Here is a 15130-nt window from a genome sequence, read left to right as displayed (position 1 = left end):
CATATTCAGCTTCTTCCAGCAGCCTTTCGATCTCCATTAAGTCTTTTTCTGCATCAAATTCTTCATCAAAGCTTGTGGACTTGCTGGAATCTTCTCCTACGCACTCCTCCAATAGTTCGTCTAGCATGTCGATTGAGAAAGCCGTGTCATCACTGTTCCTTGAATATTTCACAGCTTGATACCCTCAAAGTTATAGAATCATCACCTACCCGCAAGGTAAGCTTTGAATCCCGCATATCTACTATAGCACTCGCAGTGTTGAGGAAGGGCCTTCCGAGGATGATCGGGACTTGAGGATCCACCTCCATATCTAGAATGATAAAGTCAGAGGGAAAGACGAATTTATCCACCTTGACCAGCAAATCTTTGCATATGCCCCTTGGGAAAGTGACTGTCTTGTTTGCTAAATGGATTGTCATGCGATTTGGCCTTGGTTCCGGGACATCCAGCTTCTTAAAGAACGAATATGGCATTAAGTTCACACTTGCTCCCGAATCAGCTAAGGCGTGAATTGCAGCTAAGTTGCCAAATTGGCAAGGTAGTGTAAAGCTCCCCGAGTCACCTTTCTTCTTTGGTAGCTTATTTAGCACAGCAGCTGAACAGTTTTCATTGAGGACCACCTTCTTCACTTCTTCCATCTTCCTTCTATTAGTGAGAAGTTCCTTAAGAAACTTGGCATATTTGGGCATGTGGACGACAACTTCAATGAAGGGTATATTGATTTGAAGAGTCTTGATATGATCTAGAAACTTTTGGTACTCCTCTTCCTGCTTCTCCTTCTTAGCTCGGGCTGGGTATGGCATTGGAGGTTGATACGGCTTTTCAAGGACCTATTCTTTCGGATTTGGCATTGTACTCGCCGAGTCCATGTTTGGTACTCGGCGAGTAGGGCTATCAGATTGAAAGTTTTGATCTTCTGCTTGATTTTCTGCCTATTTCCTCTGTGATTCTTTAGGTGCTTCTTCCTAAATAAGGGCCAGAGGGGTAATTATTTTCCCACTTCTTGTTGTAACTATATTTATGTGCGTGCCTCATGGGTTATTTTCGGTATTACTAGGGAGTTTGCCCGGTGATCTTTGGTTTATTTGTTGAGGAAGTTGCCCCAGCTGCGTTTCTATGTTGTGAATGGATGCTTACTGGTTTCTAAGGATATTTCTTGTTTCTTGAATAGCAGCATCATGATCACTATGTCTTTTTTCTGAAGCAACTACAAATTTGGTAAGCATTTCTTCCAAACTTGTTTTTTTCTTGTGCTGGCTCCTCCTTTTGGTAAAAACCTCTTCCTTTCTGCTTGTACTTCTCCTCCTTAGCCTTCTTGTACTCTTCATATGGGAGCCACTCTTTCTTTGGTTTTCACCAGTCTTCATCATATCGGTCTCCACTTGAGTAACATATTTGCACCTTTTTGATGCCATTTTCATCCAAGTCGCAGTCTCTAGTAAGATCAGGTCCATTGCAATTTTCACAACCCACCCGAATAGCATGGATTGTTTGATCCATTTTATCCATCCTCCTATCCATGGTTTTTAGCAGCCATAACCGCGGATAAGTCTTCAGTAGCTGCATATGCGGCTCCCCTAGTAACATCATTTCTTGGGTTGTGGTATTCTCTAGAGTGCTTAGAGAATTCTTCAATTAATTCCTTTATCACAGGGGGTGGCTTCTTGGTGAGCGGGCCTTGCGAGTCAAGTAGCTGCCTAGTTGTGACATTGACTCCATCATAGAAACTGGAGACTTCTTGCTGGCTATTTAGTTCATGATGTGGGTAGTTTCTTAGTAAGCTCTTGTACCTCTCCCAAGCTTCATATAATGACTCTCCAGGTTGTTGTTCAAAGTTAGATATTGCTTTCTTCAGTTTGGCTATCTTGGAAGGTGGGCAAAAGTGGTCAATGAATTCTTCTTTCATCTTGTCCCATGTGGTGACTGATCCGGGGGGAAGTGACTTGAGCCAGTCTTTTGCAGCACCTTTGAATGTCACTGGAAGCATGCGAAGTAGCTGAGTCTCACAGGCACATTTGGAACATTGAAGTAATCAGCTACATCATGAACTTCATCCAAATGCTTGTAGGCATCTTCGTGGTCTTTTCCATAGAAAGGAATTTCCTTGATTTGGGCGAGTATGTGGCCCTTTAGCTCAAAAGTAGCAGTAGCGGGAATTGCGGGCTGCACAAGTCCCAGACTGGTGTCATTGCGGATCCTCTTCTTCCATTCTCCCATGGAGATTTCATCAATGTTAGCCATGGTATGAGCTAACTTGTCGCCGGAATCGGAGTCGTGCCCGTATGTGGGTTCTTCTTCTTCTTCGGTTTCGTACTCGGTGTCTTCCTTGATCGGGTCTTCGCTTGCCAAAGATGCACTGGATGCTCCTGATTTTTTGCTCTTCTTCTTCCCAAAAATAGTCTTCAAATTGCACAAAGGTAACTTCCTTGGTGTATTCGAGCTTTCCACATCTTTTCCTTTGTTTCTTCTGAAAGCGGATTCGGGATCTTCAAACGGGGGTACCATCAGGGTGTTTGATCCTCTGGTCATGAAAGTCCTGAAATAAACAAGATAACAACGTAAAAAGAACAAAAAAAAATTGTACTAAAAACGAAAAATAAAAGCTGAAACACTGCTGTACACGCTGAGTAGGTGCAAATGCACTCGACGAGTAGCAGTGCTATTTTGAATGAAATCTAAACTTAAAATAAAAACTAATTTAGATCCTAAAACCTAACTACTAATTACTAATGTGCAATAAATTAACTTTGTGCCAATAAACTCACACAAAGGGTCGAAAAAATTAGAAATTAGATAAGTTATTTAGAACCGTTCTCCGGCAACGCCGCCAAAAACTTGAGGTGTGTAAAACCAACTAGTTTTAATCCTACTTTTTATTAATAATTAAGCACACAAAGGCAGTGAACCTGTCTTTTAGTGGTATAGTTGAATAAGTAGGGTATCGAACTCAGGGAACATAAATTGATCTAATAACTAATTTTAACTAAGCAAATAATAAAAGTAAAAGGGTTTTTCTCTAGTTTTACAAGACTAGAAACTTAAACATAACAATTAAAATAATTAACTAACTAACAATTAAACCAAATGACAAATTCACCAAATTTACTAAAAGGTTTCTGTTTAGGTTCAACTAATTCACTCCTATGGTTATTTTAATGATAAATTAATTTTTATTGGTTACCAACTATAGTGGTTAGGTTCATGTTCATTACTCCTAACCCTTAGACAATTAATCAATTCAAGCAGTGGCCAATTATTTAAGCTAACTAATTCCCTAGTTTAATTATTTGGATTAATTAAGATTTGTAATTGGTTAATCAAGTTGATATTTCAACTAACCTCTTGTTTGTTGGTTTCTCAAACAAGCTCACACATTAACTTACCTATTCTCTAATTAATCTTAATTTCATATTCATTACTCTTAAGCATATGATCAAGTGTTCACAATACATATGAGGTTAATAATCAAGAGATGTTCATGCAGCTTAATTACCTTCCAATTAACAGAAAATAGTTGTCATCAATGCATAAGGTTCTTTAACAAACTTAATTTAATAAGATCACCAAACCATAATCAATCAAAAAATATATTATATAACCATAGGAGCAAATTAGTCTTCCCCCACAGAAACTAAACGAATTTAGTTCACAGTCATGATAAAAACAGACTCAGTAGTAGATTTAACTAAGCTAAACATCTTAAATTCCTAAAGCTAAGTGGAATGATTAACCTAATTGCCTTGATTCTTCCAAGGATTGAAGATTAGGGTTCCTTAGCTTCTCCAAGGATTCTTTGTCGTGGGTTTAGCTCTCAAAATTGCCAAAAGTCTTTTCCAATCGGATAATGAGTTGGTATTTATAATTATCCCAAAACAGGGTGTACTCGGTGAGTAGCAGACCCAACTCGCCGAGTAGGTGCTAGTTACCCGTCTCAAATCATGAGTCTTGACTTATCTTCTTGAATCTTCTCATGTACTTGCCGAGTATGCTCGAGAACTCACCGAGTAGGACTGCTTTTGTCCTTCATTCTTCACTCTTTGATCTTTAATTGCTTCCCTTTGTTCCTTTTTACTCCCAAGCATGTCTTATGGACTGAAAACAAAATTTAAGCATTATTAAGTACCTTGTGTCCACATTATACACACAATTAGTTAAAAATGAATAAAAATGTATGCTAAATAATTAACTAATTATGCACATATCAGTTACTCTAATGCCTCTTAATCCATAAAGTCAGTGACTTTAAGCCTTTGCATGGCTGTAAAGGTCACCAACCTCCAAATCATGCCATTTCCTTCCTTAAAAGACTCATAACTCATGCATGGTTAACTCTTAATGACCAAGATTAGATTTGTATGCCTCTATAACACAAAATAAGCCAACATGGGACAGATCTTGGGTTCTAGGGGCTTATCAACTCATAAAGCCATCAACTTTGGGGACAAAAACCGTAAAACACCCCACACATGAACACAAACAAAAGAGTAGGAAAAGCTTGGAGCTTTTTACCTCCAAATGAAGCCTCTCTCACTGCTAAGCTCAAATACAAGAGCTTGGGCTCTAACTCCTTCTTCTCCAAAGCTTCCTTTCCACTTCTAATGCTCAAGAACACACCCACAAGCTCTCAAAGGCATTCATTTTCCAAAAGAACAAGATTTAGGGTTTTGGGGAGGATAAGTCTCTGGAAATGGTGGCCACAAGGAGGCCATAACACTCTTTAAATAGGGGACTCACTCAATATTAGGGTTAGAATCTGGGCTTGGTACGCCCGCGTACACCTTGGTACACCCGGCGTACTAGGTGGCCCTCCGCGACCAAACACGTGCACGAGTGCGCTGAGCGTACACTCTAGTACGCCCCGCGTACATGTCTACCACCATTTTCTTATCAAGGACCAATATTAACAATTGCTCAAATATTAGGGTTCACAATGTATACCTGGGTTTTTGGATGTTACATTTTTAGTGTCGTGTAATCACCACATCAACAAACCAAAAAACATTAACAAACCTTTGTTAGTGATTTTAGTGTTATCAACATATTTTAGTGTAGTTATTCTTAATAATGAATTAGACTGACTTATATTTACTCACTGAGACTGAAGGTGTGGGGTGCACACTCAGAGTGATAAATATGAATTCGAGAATATGACAGTTAGGGGGCAGCTCCCCTTGGTACGAGCTTCCAAAGGGGAGCACTCCTTGGTATGGGTTCCAAGGGGTACCACCCCTTGTGGTGAAACGACCAAAAAATCGTGACTAAAAGTTTCATTTTTAATACGTTACTTAAACCACATTTGTCAATCCATAACATATAGCATAACATAAAATCGGAGTATTAATTCAAAACATATTCTTATTATCAGAGTAAAACATCCCAGGCTGATTGAATACAGTATGTGCCATGCGCTCATCCTAAGCTCTTCCCTCCACTACCGGAAGTTCCTGAAACCAAAACTGAAAACTGTAATCACGAAGCTTAGTGAGTTCCCCAACCTACCACATACCATACATAAACACATACTGCAAGCACTAGGCCACGCCCGCTACATCGGGCCCCGCTCGATGCCTGGCCCCGCCTGTTTCTAAGCCCTACTCGATATACAGATGTGTTTTAATTTAGCCCAGCCTATCTCTGGGCCCCGCCCGCTAAATGCATGCAACATATTGTTGGATAAGGAGTCTAAGTCCATAACTTATTTGGTATATACTTGACCCGACCGGCATGGTCCATTTGGGTTGCATCTCATCCAAACTATTATGGATAATTTTATGAGAGTTATACACATATGTTTATTAATATATTATGAGTTATAATATATTAATATGAAGTTACGTTATTTAATTAGTTTTAGTCTTAAATTAATTATGAATTAATTTAGAGATTAAAAGGAATACTAATTAAATTATGGGCTATTTGTTTTATATAGTGTGGGCTAATACTCATTTGTTAATGGGCTAGGCTTATGTGGAAGTCCATGGATGATCCATGGAGCTTTTAACCCATGGATCCTTGGAAAAGGAAAAGACATGGGTTATTAGGGTTTCACCCTAACCATGCATACTATATAAGCATGCTTATGGAGCATGAAATGGAGCCTAAGAGCCTAAGAGAAAACTAGTGAACTAGTGTGTGTGTGCATGTGTGTGGCCGATTTTTATACAAGGTGTATACTCTCATCAAAGTTTTCCAAGAGTTTGTGGTGTTTGTGATTCCATTTGAGGCATTCACACTATTGGTGCTTGGCCCTCAAACTCCTAAGAACCCAACTCATCAAAAGGTATGTAATCTCTTCTAACTCTTTTATGTTGAAATGTTCCCCATGCCATGTTAGATAGGTTATAAACCTTGAAAATTATTATTTTGCATGTATTTAGACAACCATAGATCCAAGGTTTATTAGGGTTGCATGCACACTTAGGAAGTGTTAGATTGCTCAAAACCCAACAGTGGTATCAGAGCCTAGGCTTGCTTGTTTGATACTTGATGCAAAATAGTGAAAAAAGTCGAAATCGTTGCTGTCTGCATGGTGGACTCGCCGAGTCCATTGGGGGGACTCGCCGAGTCCAAGGCAAACTTCAACCTACTCGGCGAGTAAGTTCGTGCACTCAACGAGTAGGATCGAAAGAATGCAGAATCTCGACTTTTGCTGCTGGAAATGGACTAGAAACATTACCCTAAACTGTTTTGGTGTTATAAAACTTATTTTAGTTGGTGTAATGGTTGTTCTAATCCATTTACAATAGCATACATCAAAAATCCATGATTTTATGTGTTCATATAATTCTTGAATTTTTGATGATCATGTTCATGTTCTTATGAATTTAGAAAATGATAGGAATTATTTGCTGAATTGTTTAGAATTAATTCTTGATCATTTATGTGTTTTAATGGAGTCCATAATTTGTCCTCAAGTTATGGATTACCAAAGGTCACTTTCATTCAACACACACTTAAAACACATAAGTTACATGAAAATGAAGAGTCTTCATTTTTATGAACCTTTAATTCATAAGTTATGAAATGAAGAGTTTTGCAAAGTTACAAAACTTGCCCTCAAGTTTTGGAATTTGTAAAGTTTCACACACTTTAATAAACTTTAATTCCAAACCTTAGAGTTTTAATAGTTAAAATTCAACCCTTATACTATTTATAACATTAATGGTTAATTATTATATATATGTATAAGAATAAGTCGTTTTACCGTTAGTAGGCCTCATTCACGAAGCCGGTCTATAAGGTGGGTATAAGGTTGTTGCCTATAAAATGGCGACTTAATGGGTGTATACTCTCACCCACCGCTTGCTTGATCGGTGGAGGGTCGTTAGCCGAACGGGTAGAACAATGACTTTAAATCCTCATTAAAAGTATAATGAATATTATAAAATAACTAAACTCTTTTAATTCCCAATCTTAGTTATTTTAGGAAAATGTGAACATGGTGCTAATCCATGGAATTCACACTTTGTACCTTACCAAGTCGTTGGTGGAGCGTGTGTGGTTAACCGGCACACTAACTAGGACTAGTAAGGATCACGAAGGGTAACTTAATGTTTGTCATAGATCAATGGAGCGTGTGTGGTTAACCGGCACATTGATTAGGTGATAATATTAGGAGTACCAAGTGAATTAGCATGGTTATTCACACCTTGTTTTGTGATCCTCGGCATCCCAGTCACAAAACTTGAAGGGCACAATCGAGATTGAAACATGCCATTGAAAAGTTCAATGAATCTCAAAAGAATCTTGGAATTTCAAATCCAATTAAACCTAATAAATCATTTCGTTTTCATGGTGGAAATTGGTGAATCGTCATTCACCTACCTTTCAAATATATTATTACTTAGATTACGGCATCCCTCTTCTAAGTGTAATATATTGTGATTGGATCCTAGCCTTAATATTACATTTGGGTGTCATATTAAGGATCCTAAATATCTAATCTAAACTTACTTTCTTCTTTCAGATGTCTTCCAACACTAATGCTTCAGGCTCTAACCCAACTGGTTCTTTCTCTCTCATGAATCTTTGTGGGAGGGTCATCTTTGATGGTTCCAACTTCATGGATTGGATTAGGAACATCAGGATGGTTACTCGTTACGAGGATAAGGAATATGTCCTCGATAAGGAGTTAAAAGAACTTGATGAGTCTACTGCTACTCCTGAGGAGATCGCTGAATTCAGGACTCATGAGAGAGATGCTACTAAGGTGGCATGTATCATGATGGCCACGATGACAGCCGAGCTCCAAAAGTCGTATGAAGATTTCTACCCTTTTGAGATGCACCAAGACCTGATGGAAAGGTACCATCAGAGTGCTCGTCAGGAGCGGTATGAAATAATCTCCTCCATAATAACTACCCGCATGAAGGACGGTGAATCCGTCACGGGCCACATGCAGAAGATGCAAAGGTATGTGGACCGTTTGCTGAAGCTGAATGTTAACATCCCCGAGGAGTTGGCAATTGACATCATTTTGCACTCCTTGCCTTCTTGTTATGATCATTTTCGAATGACATACCATATGAACAAGGAGGAAGTTACCCTCAGCAAGCTTCAAGGACTCTTGAAGACCGCTGAAACCGGTCTTAAGGGTAAAGCGGTTGTTACCTCTACTACTCCTACTCCAACTTCTACCCCTATTTTAGCTATTAGGCAAGGCAAAGGGAAAAAGAGGAAGCACCCTTCGAAGGGTACCAAGGGAAAGTCTCTTGAAAGCTCCTCATCAAAGACTAAGAACGGTTCTGTCACTCCTTCTGCCATTCCCAAGGATGCTGAATGCTTTTATTGCCATGAAAAGGCACACTGGAAGCGAAACTGCCCTAAGTACTTGCAGGATCTAAAGGATGGGAATGTGAAACCCACCTATGCAGGTATTTACACTATATTGTCTAATTACTCAACATATTCTAACTCTTGGGTGCTTGATACAGGATGTGGTATTCACATATGTTCTGATTTGCAGGGCCTAAGAAGAAGTGAGGATGTGGAGCACGGGAAGATAAACTTAATCATGGGGAATAGGAAGGCTTCACCTGTTTCCAAGATTGGAGTTTATACTTTGTTGCTTAATAATGGGTTAAAATTAGATTTGAATAAATGTGTGTACTCGTCTGAAATGGCGAGGAATATTATTTCTTTTCATGCTTTGTACAAACAAGGTTTTACCTTTTCGTTTGATAATGAATGTGGTGGTATTAATGCTTTCTTTAATAATGTGTTTTATTTTAAAGCATTACCTTGTGATGGCGTGTATGAAACTGTGTCGATTGTAGACAACTTAGGAAATAATGTGTTGTATATTGATTCTTCTACTAGCCTAGATAAAGCATCATTGTGGCATTGTCGTCTTGGACATGTAAACAAGAAACGCATAGGCCAACTCCAAAAAAGTGGAGTCTTGGAATCATTTGACCTGAAATCAGATGATAGTTGTGAATCTTGTCTACTTGGAAAAATGACAAAATCACCCTTCACTGGAACTTGTGAGAGGGGTGAAGGTTTGTTGGACCTAATACATACTGATGTATGTGGGCCATTCAAAACCGCCACAAGGGACGCTAATCGGTATTATGTGACTTTTATTGATGATTTTAGTAGATATGGGTATGTCTACTTAATCAAACATAAGTCCGAAACCTTTGAAAGGTTTAAGGAATTCAAGCAGGAAGTAGAAAATCAATTGGGCAGGAACATTAAGATGCTTCGATCCGATCGAGGTGGTGAGTATCTTAGTACCGAGTTCCTTGAATACCTTAAGGAGTGTGGGATTGTCTCACAATTGACTCCTCCCAGGACACCACAGCTGAATGGTGTAGCTGAGAGGCGTAATCGTACCTTATTGGACATGGTTCGCTCTATGATGAGTCGAGTTTCGTTACCAATCTCTTTTTGGGGGTATGCCTTAGAGACTGCCGCCCATATCCTTAATCTAGTCCCTACAAAGAAGGTTACCAAAACACCTCATGAGATGTGGACTGGGAAGGTTCCCAATTTGGACCACATCAAAATTTGGGGTTGCGAAGCCTTCGTGAGGCGTGAAACTCATGATAAGCTTGAACCCCGAAGTGAAAGGTGTATTTTCATCGGCTACCCATAGAAATCCTTCGGTTACCTTTTCTACAGACCCAGTGAGAATGTGGTCTTTGTAGCACGAAGAGGGATCTTTCGCGAGAAAGAATTTATAAGCCAAGGAGACAGTGGGAGGCAGATTGATCTTGAAGAAATTCAAGAATCAATTGGTGAAGGAACCTCAGACACTAGCAATCAACCTGAGGAGGAAACTCCTGTTGATCCAGCTGACGAGTCTGTACCTCCGAGACGTTCCACACGGGTTAGGAACACACCTTCGTTTTATTATGGTTTTCATATTACTACGGAAGGTGATACGTTTATTAGTGATAGTACACTAGTAAATTTGGATGAACCTAGCAGTGTTAAGGAAGCCATGGCAGGCCCGGAGTCTGCTAAATGGAAGGAGGCTATGGACAGCGAGATACAGTCCATGTATGACAATCAAGTTTGGAACTTGGTTGACAATGTACCGGGCCGTAAAACAGTCGGGTGCAAATGGATCTTCAAAAAGAAGACAGACATGGAAGGAAAAGTGCATACTTATAAGGCTCGACTGGTTGCGAAGGGTTTTACTCAAACTCAAGGTGTTGATTATGATGAAACCTTCTCGCCGGTGGCCAAGATTAAGTCTATTAGGGTTATGTTAGCCATTGCAGCATTTCATGATTATGAAATATGGAAAATGGATGTCAAAACCGCTTTCCTTAATGGAAAGTTGGCTGAGGATGTGTACATGAATCAGCCAGAGGGTTTTGTCAATGCAGAGTACCCTAATAGAGTATGCAAGCTTGAGAAATCCATTTATGGATTAAAACAAGCATCTCGTAGCTGGAATCTTTGTTTTGATGAGAAGGTAAAGGAGTTTGGCTTCTTGAGAAGCGAAGATGAGTCTTGCGTGTATGTCAGAGCTAGTGGGAGTATAGTTAGCTTCTTGGTACTGTATGTGGATGACATACTACTCATAGGAAATGACATCCCAACCTTGCAGGAGGTTAAGTCCTGGCTTGGGAAGTGCTTTGCTATGAAGGACCTAGGGGAGGCTACATATATCCTAGGGATAAGGATATTAAGAGAAAGGAGTAGAAGACTAATTGGACTTAGTCAGAGTATCTACTTGGATAAGGTGTTGAAAAGGTTCAACATGGAGAATTCCAAGAAAGGAGATTTACCGATCCAAAGCAATACCAAACTGAGTAAGACTCAGAGTCCGAGTACAGAGGCAGAGATAGCTGAGATGAGCCAATTACCATATGCTTCCGCAGTTGGCTCGATCATGTATGCTATGACTTGTACCCGTCCTGATGTGGCATTTGCTTTGAGCATGGTCAGCAGGTATCAGGGGAACCCTGGCAAAGCTCATTGGACCGCGGTAAAGAACATTCTCAAGTACCTGCGGAGGACTAAGGATTGGATCCTTACCCTTGGTGGCAGTGATGACTTGAGAATATTAGGGTATAGTGATGCTGGTTTTCAGACTGATAGGGATAATTTCCGCTCTCAGTCGGGCTGGATCTTTACCTTAAATGGAGGGGCAATTTCTTGGAAGAGTTCCAAGCAGGAGACGGTGGCTGATTCGACTTGTGAATCAGAGTATATAGCAGCGAGTGAAGCAGCGAAGGAGGCGATATGGCTAAAGAACTTCATCGAAGACCTTGGAGTTGTACCAACTATTAAGGAACCTATAGAGATTTTCTGTGACAACAATGCTGCGGTTATCTTAGCCAAGGAACCAAGAGATCATGGCAGATCCCGACACATTGACAGAAAATATCACTTCATAAGACACAAGATTGAAGAAGGACTCCTTGTGACAAGGAGGATATCGTCAGATGAGAATCCTGCAGATCCCCTTACGAAGGGACTGACGAGGGTTAAGCATTTTCAGCATGCGAGACGCATCGGGCTGAGAGACGATATTAGTTTTACAGATTAGATAGTTTTCCTGAAACTTGTAAAATGTAATCGACGTTTGATGATGAATAAAATTTGTGATTTATTTATGAGTAAAGTGTTACTATCATTGTCAATTATTTACTATTGTTTCAGTTTTGCATGTTTTGACTTCCAGAATAATTAATTTATTCAAACCTCCACAATCGATCATACGTCGGAAGTAGGTATGAATCAAGATTGTCATGAATTGGGTTTGTAGATGCCTTAAAGGTGTTTAGACATGGCAATGGTTGCTGCAACATTCATGAGTACTCATAAGTTATGAGTATTGGTATAAACCCACGCTCACTTGTATCACTTCATGGAATTTATCTCGAGTGATCGTGAGACGATAACATCATATAAATCTTTAAACCTAGAGATATGAGTTGTTACCTATGAGTTGGTTGTGCATTGATTGCACGTAAACGCATCAGTAACTTGATGTTATAAAACGTGCCTTTGTGTACAATTCAATAAGTAGTAGAACAAGCATATCAGTCGAAGTTTATCTGTTCCTTCTAGAAATAGAAGCGATATCTGGGCCCCTCGATGATTTTGTGTTGACCCATGTACCAGGCCTGGTCAGAACTAAACCGATGTGTTCAGTGAAGTTCTTCGTCAAACAAATCGGAAAATCGAGAAACAACTGCTAGACAATAAGCAAGACATAGTTCCATGTGTTTGTCCGGCTGATATCATGAGAACAGAGGATTATGTGATCACTTATCTAAAATGGCGCTTCATAGTTCGACAGAGTCTTCATTGTTCGAGGGAGTTTTCGAGAGCTACGATTGTTGGTTGGTTCCTGAAGTTATAGGCAAATATAGTTATTAGACTTATCCAAGTGGGAGTCTGTTGGATAAGGTGTCTAAGTCCATAACTTATTTGGTATATACTTGACCCGACCGGCATGGTCCATTTGGGTTGCATCTCATCCAAACTATTATGGATAATTTTATGAGAGTTATACACATATGTTTATTAATATATTATGAGTTATAATATATTAATATGAAGTTACGTTATTTAATTAGTTTTAGTCTTAAATTAATTATGAATTAATTTAGAGATTAAAAGGAATACTAATTAAATTATGGGCTATTTGTTTTATATAGTGTGGGCTAATACTCATTTGTTAATGGGCTAGGCTTATGTGGAAGTCCATGGATGATCCATGGAGCTTTTAACCCATGGATCCTTGGAAAAGGAAAAGACATGGGTTATTAGGGTTTCACCCTAACCATGCATACTATATAAGCATGCTTATGGAGCATGAAATGGAGCCTAAGAGCCTAAGAGAAAACTAGTGAACTAGTGTGTGTGTGCATGTGTGTGGCCGATTTTTATACAAGGTGTATACTCTCATCAAAGTTTTCCAAGAGTTTGTGGTGTTTGTGATTCCATTTGAGGCATTCACACTATTGGTGCTTGGCCCTCAAACTCCTAAGAACCCAACTCATCAAAAGGTATGTAATCTCTTCTAACTCTTTTATGTTGAAATGTTCCCCATGCCATGTTAGATAGGTTATAAACCTTGAAAATTATTATTTTGCATGTATTTAGACAAACATAGATCCAAGGTTTATTAGGGTTGCATGCACACTTAGGAAGTGTTAGATTGCTCAAAACCCAACACATATAACCATAACACATAGCACATAAACTGGACATACCCTACTGCATTACTGTCCTAAGGCCTCGCCAATCTTGGGCCCCACCCCTATCCTACTACTGATGATTCATGGAACCCCATCCACACCCGTGCTGAAAATGAGATACGGGCCCCCGCCCACACTCACTACTTCGTAACTCTGGCCTTACCCCTACTCTGCTACTGATGAGATATGGAACCTTATCCATACTCTACTAATGGTGAGATACGGGACCTCACCCACACTCACGTCCCTACTAGGCACATACAAGTATCACATAGACAACAAGTATACTCTATCATGCAAACCATTCCTTGGGCACCCACCCTACATTGGACCTTGGTCCTGAATACCATACTAGCAAACAGTGCCTAGGGCTAACCCTCGGTTCTTCATACTCATAACTACATAGGCCGACATTGTGGCCGTAGACCCATTCAAACAAAGGGAAACTCACCTGCACTGCTGAACTTTGCTGATAACACCTCTGGCTGCTAGCTGAAGTTTCCTCGACTGCTGCACCCTCAGCTCCCCGAGCTACCAAGATCAAATAACACTTAGCTCAATGCAATAGTCCTTCTCAGGGTAAAATGACCATTTTACTCCTCCCATTAATATGGCTCACAACTAAGGCTTAAACATAATTTAAAAGGCCCAACGCTAGATAGGCTTCCTAAGCCCACCATTAGCCCTTTAATGGCTCAATTTGTTACATTGGGCCAAATCCTTTTATTGGGCCTAACCCTAAGCCCAACATATATACTTGGCCCACAATCACTAACTCCTGATGGCCCACTAAGTCCCAAATACCTATAGTCCAAAGCACAGCCCACACCAAGGCCCAATTGCTCAATACCCAACTGGCACCATTACGCGGGGCGTACTCCAATGTACACTTAGCATACAGGCACAAAGGTGAGTATGTTGGGCGTACCTACACGTACGCGCAGCGTACTCACCTTTGTGCATATAATGGTACAAAGGTGAGTACGCTTGGCGTTCCATTAAGTGCTTATTCCTCCACTCCAGGGGCTACAAACTCAGATCCAGGTCCTTATTGATGTCTTAATCCATAAAGTTGGCTACTTGGAGACTTGCAACCCACCAAAAAGGCCCAAACTTGAAATGTGACAATATACTTTCAGGAAAATGATTAGATGTCATGCATGAACCCATTAAGACACACAAGATGGCAACTTTCTGCCTTAGGGGCTCATTTAGAACAAAGTATGGCAACTCAAGGCCTAACGAAACATGTTGACTCATAAAGGTCCAAAAACTCATCCTATGGGACATCTAAGAGAATAATCTTCAAGCTCAAGACTTTATACCTTGAAAAGGTCTAGAAAGAGGCAAAAGTCCTAGATCTACAACTCCTTCTTTGATTTACCACCTTGCTTGCTTCTTCTTTGCTTGGAAAACGGTCCTATAACACCAAGATGCTCACTAATGGCCACCAAAGCTCCAAG

General features: G+C 39.9%; 1 non-coding gene across 1 annotated transcript; it reads left to right on the top strand.

Moving 5' to 3' along the window:
* The first annotated feature begins 1751 nt into the window (after positions 1 to 1751).
* On the top strand, positions 1752 to 1858 carry LOC145027917 (small nucleolar RNA R71). The gene has a single exon (XR_013675678.1). It is a non-coding gene; the product is annotated as a small nucleolar RNA R71 (small nucleolar RNA).
* The last annotated feature ends 13272 nt before the right edge of the window (positions 1859 to 15130 follow it).

Source organism: Lactuca saligna, chromosome 1 (assembly GCF_052625555.1).
Source record: "Lactuca saligna cultivar CGN05327 chromosome 1, ASM5262555v1, whole genome shotgun sequence".
Taxonomy (NCBI): Eukaryota; Viridiplantae; Streptophyta; class Magnoliopsida; order Asterales; family Asteraceae; genus Lactuca; species Lactuca saligna.
This window is presented reverse-complemented; position numbering and strand designations above follow the sequence as displayed.